Source organism: Uranotaenia lowii, chromosome 3, assembly GCF_029784155.1.
Source record: "Uranotaenia lowii strain MFRU-FL chromosome 3, ASM2978415v1, whole genome shotgun sequence".
NCBI classification, from domain to species: Eukaryota; Metazoa; Arthropoda; class Insecta; order Diptera; family Culicidae; genus Uranotaenia; species Uranotaenia lowii.
Genome location: NC_073693.1, coordinates 238,775,485 through 238,789,509, shown reverse-complemented (window position 1 = coordinate 238,789,509; position 14,025 = coordinate 238,775,485). Strand labels below are relative to the sequence as shown.

Sequence of the window (14,025 nt, the reverse complement as noted above, 5' to 3'; positions counted from 1 at the left end):
TTGTTACTGCTTGTAATGCTTTTTTACTTTAGATGATACAAAAAAAAATCAGTTATGAGGAATTAAGCGAAAAGTAATTTTTTAACTCAATAAAAAATCTACGTTTAAAATACGTATTCGATACGCACAAGAGCTGAATGCATTGGAAATACTTTGGTGAACATTTTTATATTTTTGGCAGAATTTTTAAATCAGTAGTTTTTCTAGAGAACTAATATTTTTCAAATTTTCCATACCTACATTTCTGTGGAATTTCCATAACTATTTTTGGATGGCCTACTAACACATATGCAAGCAACGGATTAGTATACCTATGAATCTAGCTATCCTGCACCATCCTAACCAGTTTAGGTTTACGGAATGAATAAACGAACAAAAATGTTTGCTAGGTGGCATCTTCAAAGTTGTGCAGGTTGTTTTACGAACTTCAATAAATTCACTCCAGTGTTAACACTTTAATGTATGATTTTTTGTAAATAACGGTTAGTTACGGTCGCATTCGGAGGCAGGATTTCTTTGTATTTTTAGCCATTCATCGTGTCAATCGTTATGATAAACTGAGTGATTTGCAGTTTCCACAAATCGTTAGCGTCCTCAAGTACTAGAAATTACATTTCTCATTTTTTTCGTCTTGTTTATCTCCGGGAAACACAGGCGAGACTTGTCAACAAAAAGTTTCTGATTGGGAGCCTGCCAGATGATCGCTAAAGAATTCGTTTTGCTGTCCATTACGAAATTTTTCAAAATATCTCCCCACTAGCAGTCCAAATATTTTGCGTACGATTTGACCACCGTATTTTGTTTATTTTACCGGTGGGTAGCTTTTCTACCTTGTATAAATAAAGTCAGGTCTTATTATAAGTTTGTTTGTTTAGCTGTTTCAATTGGGATTTTAAGCCTCTTGGGTTTTTCATCCCATTTAATTTTTAAGTCAGGTGGTAGGCGAACCAGTCATAATAATTTATCTTTTTTTATCACTTCCTCTGTTCATGTTTCTGGATTGAGGCTAATTTTAGTATCTAGAAAGTTTTGGTTATTTTAAATCAACTAACTTATTGCTTGCTGAATAAACTCAGAAATATTTTTCCTTTCTTCCACTCTTTCCGCAGCCACCCAAAACACCCAATCGCAACAGTCGCTGCCACCGGTGTCCTATGTGAAGGCCATTGACGTTTGGATGTCGTCCTGTTCGGTGTTTGTGTTCCTGTCCCTGATGGAATTCGCGGTGGTCAACAACTATATGGGCCCGGTGGCCACCAAAGCCATGAAGGGCTACTCGGATGAGGATCTAACGGAGGCGATCGATTTCAACAAGAACGGCTACAACAAAACGCACCGTTCCTCGGACATACCCCAGTACGATACCTTCTGCAATGGACGGGAAACGGCCCTGTGCATCGATAAGTTTTCGCGATTTTTCTTCCCCTTTTCGTTCTTCATTCTGAATGTCACCTATTGGACGACATTCCTGTAGGGCGGTACCCATTTGAAAATATATGAAGGGAATCAATAGTCTAAGAACAAATCGTTAGTTTTATAACAATCAGATAACAGCGTTACAAGTGCTACTTAAACAGCGATCCAGGAGGTCGATGAATCAATCAAACCACTACTGTTGTTAATTTCAATTAAGTTCGTGTCCCGAATGAAAGTGGAATAGTGAAACGACTCATCCGTGAATGCGGACGCATTCTCCTAACTACTAAGCTAGGTGTACTACTTACCGCTGGGTTCTTCTTCATATCGGCCGGGGTGAAGCCACGTGGATCGGAGTAGGGATCGCGGCTCATGGCGCGCGAAGGTGAAACCTGAAATCAATTCAAAACCAATCGAAGTGAATGATATGATGACGATGACGCTAATAAATGCCGCATGGCTTTGAACAAAATTTTGCTGTTTCATTGTTTACTCATGCCGACTAGCGGATGCAGCCGAAGTGGAAATTAAAGAATGCCAATTCTCACCTTGCCACCGTTGCTCGGGACCAGGAAGCGCCGGAAGAAGGGCGATGAAATCAGACGGAGAGACATGTTGATTGGGTGCAGATTTTTTTCTTCCTTGAGATTGTGTAAGCTGGTTGGATACCTGGAGAAACATAGGTTAGTTAATATTTTGTGTAGAATTATAGGTAAGTAAATTTTCATTGAACAGGTAATAAATGAAACGGTAGTGTTGCGAACCAAATGCCTACGAGATTCCTAGTTTTTTCGATCGTCGCGAGTGTGTCACTCTAGCATAACTCAATAGTTATAAATTTAAAAATGAAACTATATTCTACAAAATTGATATCAACACTTTCAGTAAATCAAAGATTCCAATTTTTTAGAATTTGGTCCAGTGATTTGCAAGATATAGAATGCCGAATTTCGATGTTTCACAGCAATTTTTTGCCGTTTTTAATGTGTTAAATATCGTAGGAATTTCTGTTGTTAATTTAAGCCTAACTGTTAGCCTGGCCTAACATTTCAGTACTTCAAACTTAGCCTAGGTCGCCGACCGTGGCCTGAAGGATAGTGTTCAAGTCTTCTAAGTCAGAGGTCATGAGATCGAATCTGAGGCATACATAGTACTCTTCTGTGCGCTGGAGGTTTTAGCATATGTAAAATGCTAGCGATCATATCCTTGAAAGATGTAAGCTTGCTTAGTGTTGAGTAAAAATATCACTTCAAAGAAGCTAAAGTTTCACTGAGATCCTATTTGTGTGTGTGTTCGTTTTTAATCTTGAAAATAAATACTGTATTAACGTGGCCTGTCCTGACTCAAATTGCATCACGAGAAACACTGTAGAAAATAAACTTGTTTACTCATCCTTTTAAAATTTTCAGACAACGGAATATAACGCACTAGTTTGCTTTGGGCATATTTCCTTCATTAAATTAAATATCATATCCATACAATCGCATTTTTATTAAATTCTGTTCATTTAATTTTTTTAAAATTTTGATGCCGCTTCATTTTAACAGAAATCAACATTGCCTCAAAATAACCCAGTATTTTTCGTAGGTCTTAAGTTCCGGCGCATTGAGAGGATTCAAGTCCTTGGGCACAAAAATTACCACCTTGGGTCCAGGTATCTCCAAGGCATTACTTGAATTGTGGAGTGATCAAGAATAGGTCGAAATGGAGTGGAAGTCTGCTCTCTTGCATAGTTTTATTTATCTAAATTTTTTCGAAGCCATTAAAACTATACAAAATCATACCTGCTGTTAAAGAAGATTTCATAACAACTTTAATTTTTAAAATTGGTTCCAGTTGCAGCTGGAGAAAAAACTGTAAACTGGTTATTGGCAAATTGATATTTTCATCCAAAATAAAAAATAAATCCCAGCTAAATGCTGCTTCCCCGTATTAAAATTTAGAAAAATCATATGTTGGTTTTATTTTATCATAAAATGTATAAAATATCATTAAAAATTCAAAAAAAAACATGGACAATTTTTGGTTTCCATTTTGTATAGAATTACCCCCGATCGAAGAATAAAAATTTCACTTAAAACTGCCAGCACACGCTTGTGCTCATGATCACTAACTAAACATATATTCTGACTGCATTTATTATTCATTTCAATACTCTGAGTTCCAAATAAAGTTTGATATCGAACCTCGCCGTTTACTGCACGATTTCAAATTGTTATGCAACGTCCCGAAAATCCCGAGGATCTTTACGAGTTTTGTACAACATAAATGTCAACGGTCTCTGAATGACACCAATGTTTCCAACTTTCAACAAAACGACAATTGAAAAAATACCGTGTCAAAAATACATTTAAAAATATCTTTATGCAATTTTTTATGGAAAAAGTTTAAGTTTTATACAGCGTTTAATGCAATTTGAGTCGGGACGGGCCTTAAAAGCGAAAAAGACGAAAATTGGAAAAAAAAATGAATTTAAACGCTGCAATCAACAAGATTGAAACATTCATAAATTTCGAATTTCAAAATTTCTTCGGGTTTCATTAAATTGTATTTAAGTGTTTGAATCATCAAATAAGGTTGCATTATAAATTTGGAATTGTGGTTGGATGATAAATTCTAGACTCAACTTTTATGTTCATGTTTCACAGTCTGAATTTAACTTTAAGAAATCTAAATTAAGGAAATTAAAATTTAACAGTTTAATAGAAAAAAATTACAACAAAAAGTCTTACTATTTTAAAAACTTATTGATAAAATTTAATTGATTATTCAGGGGAATGCATTTTGGTGCATATGTTGAAATTATCGATTTGGAAAATTTTGGTTTCGAATCTGTTAGATTTTGTCTATCACCTCTTGTTTCGGTGATGTGTAGTTTATTTGTTTAGAAATTAATCGATGATATAGTATTCTTCAGAGATACAATTTTCTTAAAAAGTTAAATTCTACAATTTTCAAAAATTTGGAAAGATATCATTACAAGTCTTTTTGGCATTAATGAAGGAAGTTTAATCAAATGTTTTATTTCATTTAACAATTTTTTTAAATCCTCCATAACGATTTGATTTTTGCTGCAAGAAATATGTAGTTAAAATTGAATGTGTGGTTTCATTCATTCAAAACCTTTTGATTTTTTTCGGGGATTTAGAAAACTCTTTTGAATGTAGAGCTGAGTATTTAGAAGGCGCCTGTCACCTGTCACATTAGACTGAGTCGATTTGGGGTCATTGTTGAATTTCTTAAACCCTGGGGTCTTAAAAGCTTTGTCTTGGTCCAAAACTCATCCATGATTTTTTGCAGAATTTTGAAGTAACGTTTACATGAGTAACTTTTAACTTTTAGGTTTGTATGGGAAAATTGAATATTTTGTACTGAAAAATCAACACCATTTTTGTTTCTTCTGCGGAACCGGTTGGTTTTTGTGCCAATTTATAAATTTCCTTAAAGAAATTTTCCGCTGAACAACTTTCTTGAAGACCGTAACTTTGTATTTTATTAGACAAAAAAGTTATTAGTTGTTTAACATGGGTATGTCTTTTCGCATTGATAAACAATAAATTCAATTGACATCACTGTTGGGTGCCTAGCGAGGTATTGCAAGACTACTTTTCATGCAATACTTCGAGAGGTTCCAGCAGTGATGTCAATTGAAATTATTATTTATCGATGCGAAAAGACATACCCTTGTTAAACAGCTAATAACTTTTTTGCCAAATAAGATACGCAGTTACGATCTTCAAGAAAGTTGTTCAGTGGAAAGTTTGCTTAAGGAAATTTATAAATTGACGCAAAAACCACGATCTGGCTTGGCTCCACAGAAAAAACAAAAATGATGTTGATTTTCAGTACAAAAAAAAATCCATTTTTTCCCATACAAACCCAAAAGTTCAAATTTACTCATGTAAACGTTACTTAAAAATTCTGCAAAAAATCATGGATGAGTTTTAGACCAAGACGAAGCTTTTAAGACCCCAGGGTTTGAGAAATTCAACAATGACCCCAAATCGACTCAGTCTAATGTGGCAAGCCATGTGTGAATGCGGTAAAAGGTTTTGTCCATTCAAACCACAGGTACAATGAATCGCAATTTTTTCGTGCAAAAATGTTAAAAAGGGTGTTACCTTAATCAGCATAATAATCCTACAATCTTTTGGGGTGATTTCGCTTCGTACCTCTACTCTGAGAATGCATTAAAGTGATTTGGAGTCAACAAGTTCATATGTTTACCGAAAGACGTGAACCCACACCAAACTGCTCAGAGATTCGTCCAATTGAAACTTTTTGGGATTCAAGAATGATTGGCCTAGAGAGGCAAAAATGGTCGGAGAAAGCACTAAGCGAGGAGAAAAGTAAGAGAACTCGCATACCCTACAAAAACTTATAAATTGAAAGAAAACACTATGTTGCAGTATGTTTGAAAATAATATATTTTTTTAATCATTGTTGAAAGAAGATGAATTAATAATTTTTGGAACAGTCTGTAGTATCATTCACCCTTCACATTAAAACTTATAAAAATCGAATAAGGGTAACATAACTATTCTTTATCATATTTTACTATTTTTTACATACATTTTTACGATTGACAAACTTTTGTTGAGTTATATATTTCAACCTATTTTATACTTTAGAACTAAACGATTGATGATCTTGCAAAGATAGAAATTCAAGAAAAATTCATATTTAAGACAATTATAAATTTTCTAAAATACACATAAACGTTGACTGATAGCATATTTTGTTCAAAAACTGACATAAACATTATTTTATTGTTATTAAAAAAATTGGAGGAGAATTCAATAAGATCATTATAGAATCTCAAATCACTCAATATCGAACTAATTGATAACATGATTATCGATCGAACTACGTAAAAGTTGCCAACTCATCCTTAAAAAAATTGTTTTGTACCGAATTTCGATAATGTTTCTGTCAATTTTCAAATTGCAACTGATGAATTAATATTTTCTAGGAATAAATTTAAAATATAAGGAAACTTAGCTGCGTGCTTCCATTTTTTTAAAATGAAGATTCTTCTGGGAAATCGATTGTATTGAAGATAACAGGCTTCTAGTATTGGACATCTACATAACTATAAGACTGCTCTCTCTTACAATACCACTTGACATGTAATTTCGTATCGGAAACGGAAATTTAAACAATTTGTATTTTTGACACAACATGAAAATTTTTCACGTCCTTCCAATCCAACGCCTGCTTCACTTATCTCTTGAACTGAAAAAAAATTCTAGCTTATAATATGTGTTAGAGCAAGTTCACTGGTGTTGGGAAAAAGTGGTAGAAATTTTGACATCTTGAAAATTTTACCATGCATAAATGTTTCCAAGATCTTTGGGCATTGTAATTTTTACAGCACCGTTTCTATTTCAGCCGTATGTGATAGAAATATTGCTATTTTTGCATCACAGCATGCGAAACTACAACACGTGTTGTAATAAAAATTGAAGGCCGAACTGAATTGAGGATCTTGAAAAAGTTTTTTCATGGTAAAGTTTTCAAAATGTGTCACAAGTGTCAAAATTTCTACCACTTTTTCCCAACACCAGTGAACTTGCTCTTACTTAGATCAAGTTCACTCGTGTTGGGAAAAAGTGGTAGAAATTTTGACACTTTTGGCACATTTTGAAAACATTACAATGCAAAAACGTTTTCAAGATCCGCGACCTTCAAGTTTTTTTACAACACGTGTTGTATTTTCGCATGCTGTGATGCAAAAATAGCAATATTTCCATCACATACGGCTGAAATAAAAAGAGTGTTGTAGAAAAATACAACACCCCAAGATCTTGAAAACATTTTTGCATGGTAAAATTTTCAAAATGTCAAAATTTCTACCACTTTTTCCCAACACCAGTGAACTTGCTCTTAAAAGATGAAAATTTGAAACATGTTTTAAAGATTTCTATGTGTTTAGGACGAATCCTACTACCCAAGTCTGAATTTAATAAATGTGTTATTTTTTTTTTGGTTTTCTTAGAATCACAATCTCACAGATATTTTACTCCTTTGTATATTATAACTTATCGTCCTTTTCAAGACTTCAAACGAGAATGTATGTTTTAGATTCCATATTTCTTATTCAAATGCATGTTACTGATTTTAAGCATCCGTGTGGTTGATCTGGTTAGGACACACACATTCAGCGAAGAACATTCAACTATTTTACTTGCAATCATCTTCAGATAAATTGATTTCTAAGTTAGAGGTGATACGTATTAATTATTGGAACCAGAAGCCTAGGGAAAATTTCAATGCACTTGGCCTTGATAAAAATAACCATTATTTTTTGTAGAGAAATGAATCCAACTTAGATGAAATTTCAGGGACTAGATAAGGGAAAATTGATGTTGAAAAACATGCGAAAAAAAAAATTCGCCTTGTCTCCCGGTGAGACTTAACCCACATCTTGCGCCTCTCCGGGGCCCATGTATTAACATTCTACTACAGGAGACCAACCTGGCGTATGAATATTATACTGGTTGAGTGTCGATGTCTATCGGAATGAAGGGAATAGTTCTCCCATGTGATCATAATCATTTTTCTTGGTCTATTTCTATTCCCATCTTTTCATCTTACGGTAGTTGGACTCAAATTTGGATATTTTAGGCACGGCAAGATTTGCATTGCCTTCTCATATACTGCACGGGTTGTCAGTTATGATGAGAAATGATGCGTTTGCCGTATTTGGATATCCAACCAAATTCGGTGTTTGGCACCGCCTTATTTTCTATTTTTAAATTGTGACCCAAAGATGGGTCTTGACTCAAACATTCAGTCAGCGAAACTTTTTTTTTTCCTTCATTCCGATAGACATCGACACTCAACCAGTATAATATTCATACGCCAGGTTGGTCTCCTGTAGTAGAATGTTAATACATGGGCCCCGGAGAGGCGCAAGATGTGGGTTCAAGTCTCACCGGGAGACAAGGCGAATTTTTTTCGCATGTTTTTCAACATCAATTTTCCCTTATCTAGTCCCTGAAATTTCATCTAAGTTGGATTCATTTCTCTACAAAAAAAGTTTCGCTGACTGAATGTTTGAGTCAAGACCCATCTTTGGGTCACAATTTAAAAATAGAAAATAAGGCGGTGCCAAACACCGAATTTGGTTGGATATCCAAATACGGCAAACGCATCATTTCTCATCATAACTGACAACCCGTGCAGTATATGAGAAGGCAATGCAAATCTTGCCGTGCCTAAAATATCCAAATTTGAGTCCAACTACCGTAAGATGAAAAGATGGGAATAGAAATAGACCAAGAAAAATGATTATGATCACATGGGAGAACTATTCCCTTCATTCCGATAGACATCGACACTCAACCAGTATAATATTCATACGCCAGGTTGGTCTCCTGTAGTAGAATGTTAATACATGGGCCCCGGAGAGGCGCAAGATGTGGGTTCAAGTCTCACCGGGAGACAAGGCGAATTTTTTTTTCGCATGTTTTTCAACATCAATTTTCCCTTATCTAGTCCCTGAAATTTCATCTAAGTTGGATTCATTTCTCTACAAAAAAAAGTTTCGCTGACTGAATGTTTGAGTCAAGACCCATCTTTGGGTCACAATTTAAAAATAACCATTATTTTTTCTCCTATAAAATAAGCTTCGATAATCGATAGACTATCCTTGGCTTATCTTTCAGTGTCCAGGAAGGTCACGAAAAATATGTCCTCGTTGACCTACATTTGATTACGCGATGATTGAAATGCAACACCTTTTTTTACGATACGATCACAATAATTTCGTAACACAATATTTATCACTTGCAAAATTTGTGAAAAAAAAAGTTTAGTTACCTTCTGCAGTAATGTAAAACAGCAGCGGCTAGTAAAATGCAACTCACTTCCAACGGACGATAGAAACGCAGCAAGACTAATCACACACACCGGTGGTATCGCCGAATTCCCCCAGAAGACTCTGGGTAGGATAGGGAAAAATTGCGCGCTCAGATAACGAATTTGCAAAACTCACGTAGACCGAACCGACCGAAGAGCTTATATGAATGAATCGCTGTTACTTTCGGGAGTGCAGCAGCAGCAGCAGCTCATTTGCAATGGTCGGGATTAGTAGAGGGGTGGAATGAATTCCAATCTCACCCTAGTATATATTTAGACAAATTTATCGATATGTATTGAATGGAAGCAGCAAATCGCGGCTTAGCTGCACACCAAAGATTCCAAAATATAATAAACCTTGCACCAGCAGACAGATTGTTTGGACTTGGCCTGGAGATTGAACTCGAGAATTTACTTACCCACTTTTTTCCCACCGGTTTCCGTTGTTGGTCTGCAGTCGACGATAGATGGTTTGGTTACCTACTAACTTGAAGTGAGGTGTTAAGTAATTGAGTCAGAAAGCACAGCCAGGAATGTTCCCGGTACTAATCTTCGGTCCGGATGAGTACCTATCTTGTTGGAAAGTGACAATTGTTGGGTTGTGTCCAACAGTTCCCAAGTACCAACCCTCTTCAATGTGAAGCTGGATATAGAGTATTAATCATCAGCTGGCTTTAGTGAGAGGATGACCGGCACTACAATTGCGTGCCGAGTCTATCGACAAGTTTGTTGGATTTGGAGCTTTTATTGGTCCCGCTGTTTATACCTTTGAAGGTATACATTGTAGAAAAGTAACTAAAACTAGGGGGTTCCAAGAAGAGTCTTGTGAACATAGTAAGGTGTCAGCAAATCGAGCAACACAACCCGTATGAATAAAATAGCACAATTTGGAATAAAAAACATCTTTTGATAACAATGAACGACCACCGTCAACTGTGGCAACATGCAACACTTTACAGCTTCAATGGTTTTTAAAAAAAAACTTATGTCCACAGAGAATCATACGGTTTACCCATCAAAAGTTTTAAGGTTCATGGGACGTCAATTTGATGTAGGGGAGATAAGGGTATGATAGCCACCTTAAAAAGGACGCTTATTTGATTAAGAAAACAGCTAGAATATGTAAATTACATCATTGTTTCGTGTCCAGACATAAAAAAGTCTATTTCCTAACTAGCTAAAACTTGTAAAAGTAGATAAAAACGTTTAAAAATGCATTTTTAAATTTTTTTGCCGAAAGCTGAAAATCAGTCACTGTAACCCCCCTCCCCTCCCCTCTGGGGCAGTATAAGCACCATTAATCGGGCACGATGAGCATTTTTTGCCGTAGAATCTAGCCGTAGAATCGGATTCAACTCGATGAAGTCAACTGAATTATAGAGTACAGCATGACTTGTTTCATCCGATGATTTGGGCTATTGGTAAAGTGTCGGAAATAGAATCAGAGGACTCGAGTTCGATTCCAGGTCAAGGCTATTTTTTCTACATTTACCATTCATGAGTCGTAGATCCATCAAACAAAGCAATACAAAATAATGTATGTCTGTATGTATCTCATCCGTAGCTGGTTGTGGCCCAGACAACCATTTGATGGGTATTTCGAATTTGCAACGCAAATATACGTGCAAATATACGTGTAAACATATCGTATATAATGTAGCAAAACCAGTATATACTAGAGATGTACCGAATAGTGGTATTCGGCGAACGGCCGAATACCGAATATTGACCTTTTCAACTATTCGGCCAAACGAATATTCGGCCGAATATTCGGTCGAATATTCTATTTAGTTTTAAATGAAAAAACTAAAGCGATTATTTCAATGCTTTCAATTTCTTCTATATTAATGTCCCTCACGTTATTATTCGATTAATTACAACCAGATGATATTATCGGATGATGTATTATAAGATGTTTTTTAAGTAGGGGTCTTTCTGATTTTTAAAATGCCTCCATTAACTGAAAAGACATCAGATGACTAATTACTTCTAGGGCGATCACCAAAGAGATTGAATTCAAGTGAAATCTGGGATCAATCATGTCGAAACAAGTGCCAAGCTTTTTGAAATAGTTTCTTTGATATTGAATTAGATGAAGGTCGAATTTGAGTAAGATATCTTCAAAATAGTTTTTGACAAGATAGATGATCTTTAACCTTAAGCATTCCATACTTTCAACCACACGTATTCGCACGGTCAGACATTCAGAACATTTAAAAATAAATAAAAAAGGGGAAAATTTAAGTATATTTTGAAATTTTTGAAAAATAGCTATTGAACACGAAATCAAAAAAAGTTTAAAGAGGAATTTCAGTTTTTTATTTGATTTAGCAAATAATCTTATTAAACTCGAGCAAAACTCGGGAAGTTTTAAACAATATTTCACATCTCGACCAGATTTGATTTATCTGGATTTTTTACTGGAATCATGGGCAAGTCTGAATATATCCAGAAAATCTGGAACAAACTATAATCAAAGTATATAGCGAAACCGTTCAGCATTCTCCTGTACGATCTACAGTGAAAGATACGCGGATACACCTTAGATGATTTGCAGTAACCATAAGTTTTTAATGATTGTGTAGCTTTTACAACATTTCTTTTGGACATTTTATAAATTATAAATTTTTTTTTTTAAATTTACAAGTCTTTAGTAGATATTCGGCCTATTCGGCCGAATACTTAGCTCAACTATTCGGTGAGCCGAAAATTCGGCTTAACGGTTTTTCGGCGGTATTCGGCGCCGAATATTCGGCCGACCGAATATTCGGTACATCTCTAGTATATACGTATCATTTTGGAGGCCATATAGGTACATTAGCAAACATATTCTTGATTTGGATTGTATTAAATTACGATTTGCACGACTTGTCATGCGTCATTTACGACTACCCTGATTCTTTTTGGAATATTCTATGACAATTTTCATCATCATATAGATGATTGAGGTTGTAATATACGACATTTTTCGTAACAATATGGAAAGTTTGACAACTTATTTGGTCGTCTTTTGCGACTTGAGTGCAGGGCTCTCTTTTTCCGTCAGTTGAATTAAAATAAGATTATTATTTTTTTGTACTTTAAACCAATTGGTTTATTTATCCCCAAAAATAATAAAAATAAGATTATTTCAAAGAAATGCGTTTTTTGCTGTCAAATTCAAGTTTACGGTATTGTACGGTATTTATTATTTACCTGATTGCTGATTTTTTTTCAACGTTCATGAAGTTAATGTTAGTACCTGGACTTGATCCCCTGACCATACGATCTGCAGCCCATGATGGTTCCTCGACGCTATCTGAAATATATAAATTCAAGGGGATTTGCTTCAAAGGCATTAAACCAATAGCAAATCGTATATTTCTATAACTTAAATCTTTTAAATCGTAGAGCACGTCATCGATGATCTAAAAATAGACCAACATTTTGAAGCCTCCTTTAATACGATTCCAATCATCGATGTCCCATTATCATAAACGGTTTTATTGAACTTTTTTGTATTCTTTTACGATTGCCAGCAAATACGTTTTACGAAAATCAGACATGCGAATTAATTTGCAAAGGTATACGATTGCATGCACATTATTACGAATCAATGCAGTTATATACGTTTTTTATTTCGAATTATTTTATGCATAGCGCGACAAAATCTCCCAGTCACGGCTGATCACCGTATATCGGTCGTTTCACTGATTTTTTGCGAATTGTCGTACACAAAGGTCGAGTTCATATGTACATAAATACGAGTCTCTCTTCTTGTCGTAATAAAATCATGCAATGCTTTTAAATACGATAAAGAATATGCATGGACCGCACATTGTAGGTGCAGATATACGAAAATGAGTATAAATAACATTCTATTCGATGTAATCTGTAAAAGAAAATACGACTTTTGGTTGTCTGGGGGGTAGCAATGTGGCTTCTTCGTCACTCACTACAAACAACCTGCTGGTGCAGGGGCGAAGAATCAAACATCAAGTAGTTTAAAGCTGTCGATAAAACAAAGCTCTTAGCTCTCACTTTCACCATCTATCCGTTTCTTCTACCGAAAGCGCTCTAGATTTGACTTTTCCCCCTATCAATTTTAATTTCTGTGTTAATTACTCTCTTTTTAGAATTATAATTTGCCGATATGCCATAAACTTAATTAAGAATCAAAATGATCGATAATGAAAAGTAAATGAAAAAAAATCGCCTCGACCAGGAATCGATCTCGGTCACTGTGGGCAGTCTTCTGATCATCTCTCCGACACCTTACCGATAGGCTAAATTGTCAACCTGTAGATCTATAATTCAGTTGACTTCATCGAATTGAATTCTCTGAAAGATTCTAAGGCAGAAAATGCTCATCGTGCCCCGATCAATGGTGCTTCGTTCGCGTAAAAATAAAAAAAAAATGATGGTGGAAATTTAGAAACAATATGTATATCATGTAAACAGTGCGTACATTAAAGATCAAGATGATTTAACGATCACAAGAGCTTATTTTCCGGAGCACAAAAATTTTAATATTTTCGTCACTTGAAAATCTATTGGATTTTTTTCAAATATCTCTGTGAAGATGATAAGAAGATTTCTTTTTTGCTGATAAATTATTACTACAGGAGCTACAAAATTGTTCCTCGTGAAAATTTATTTAGGTATTTAGGTATTTTCCCAGTTCGTTTGAATTGATGTTTGCCCTATGTACCTATGTGTGTGTAGCAAGAGAGCAAGATGCTTTGGTTTTTTTTTAAACTTTGTAAG

General features: G+C 35.0%; 1 protein-coding gene across 1 annotated transcript in view; it reads left to right on the top strand.

Moving 5' to 3' along the window:
* Positions 1-14,025, top strand: part of LOC129753203 (soluble guanylate cyclase 88E-like) — a 300,021-nt gene that overhangs the window by 111,634 nt on the left and 174,362 nt on the right. The gene's annotated exons all lie outside the window — the stretch shown is intronic.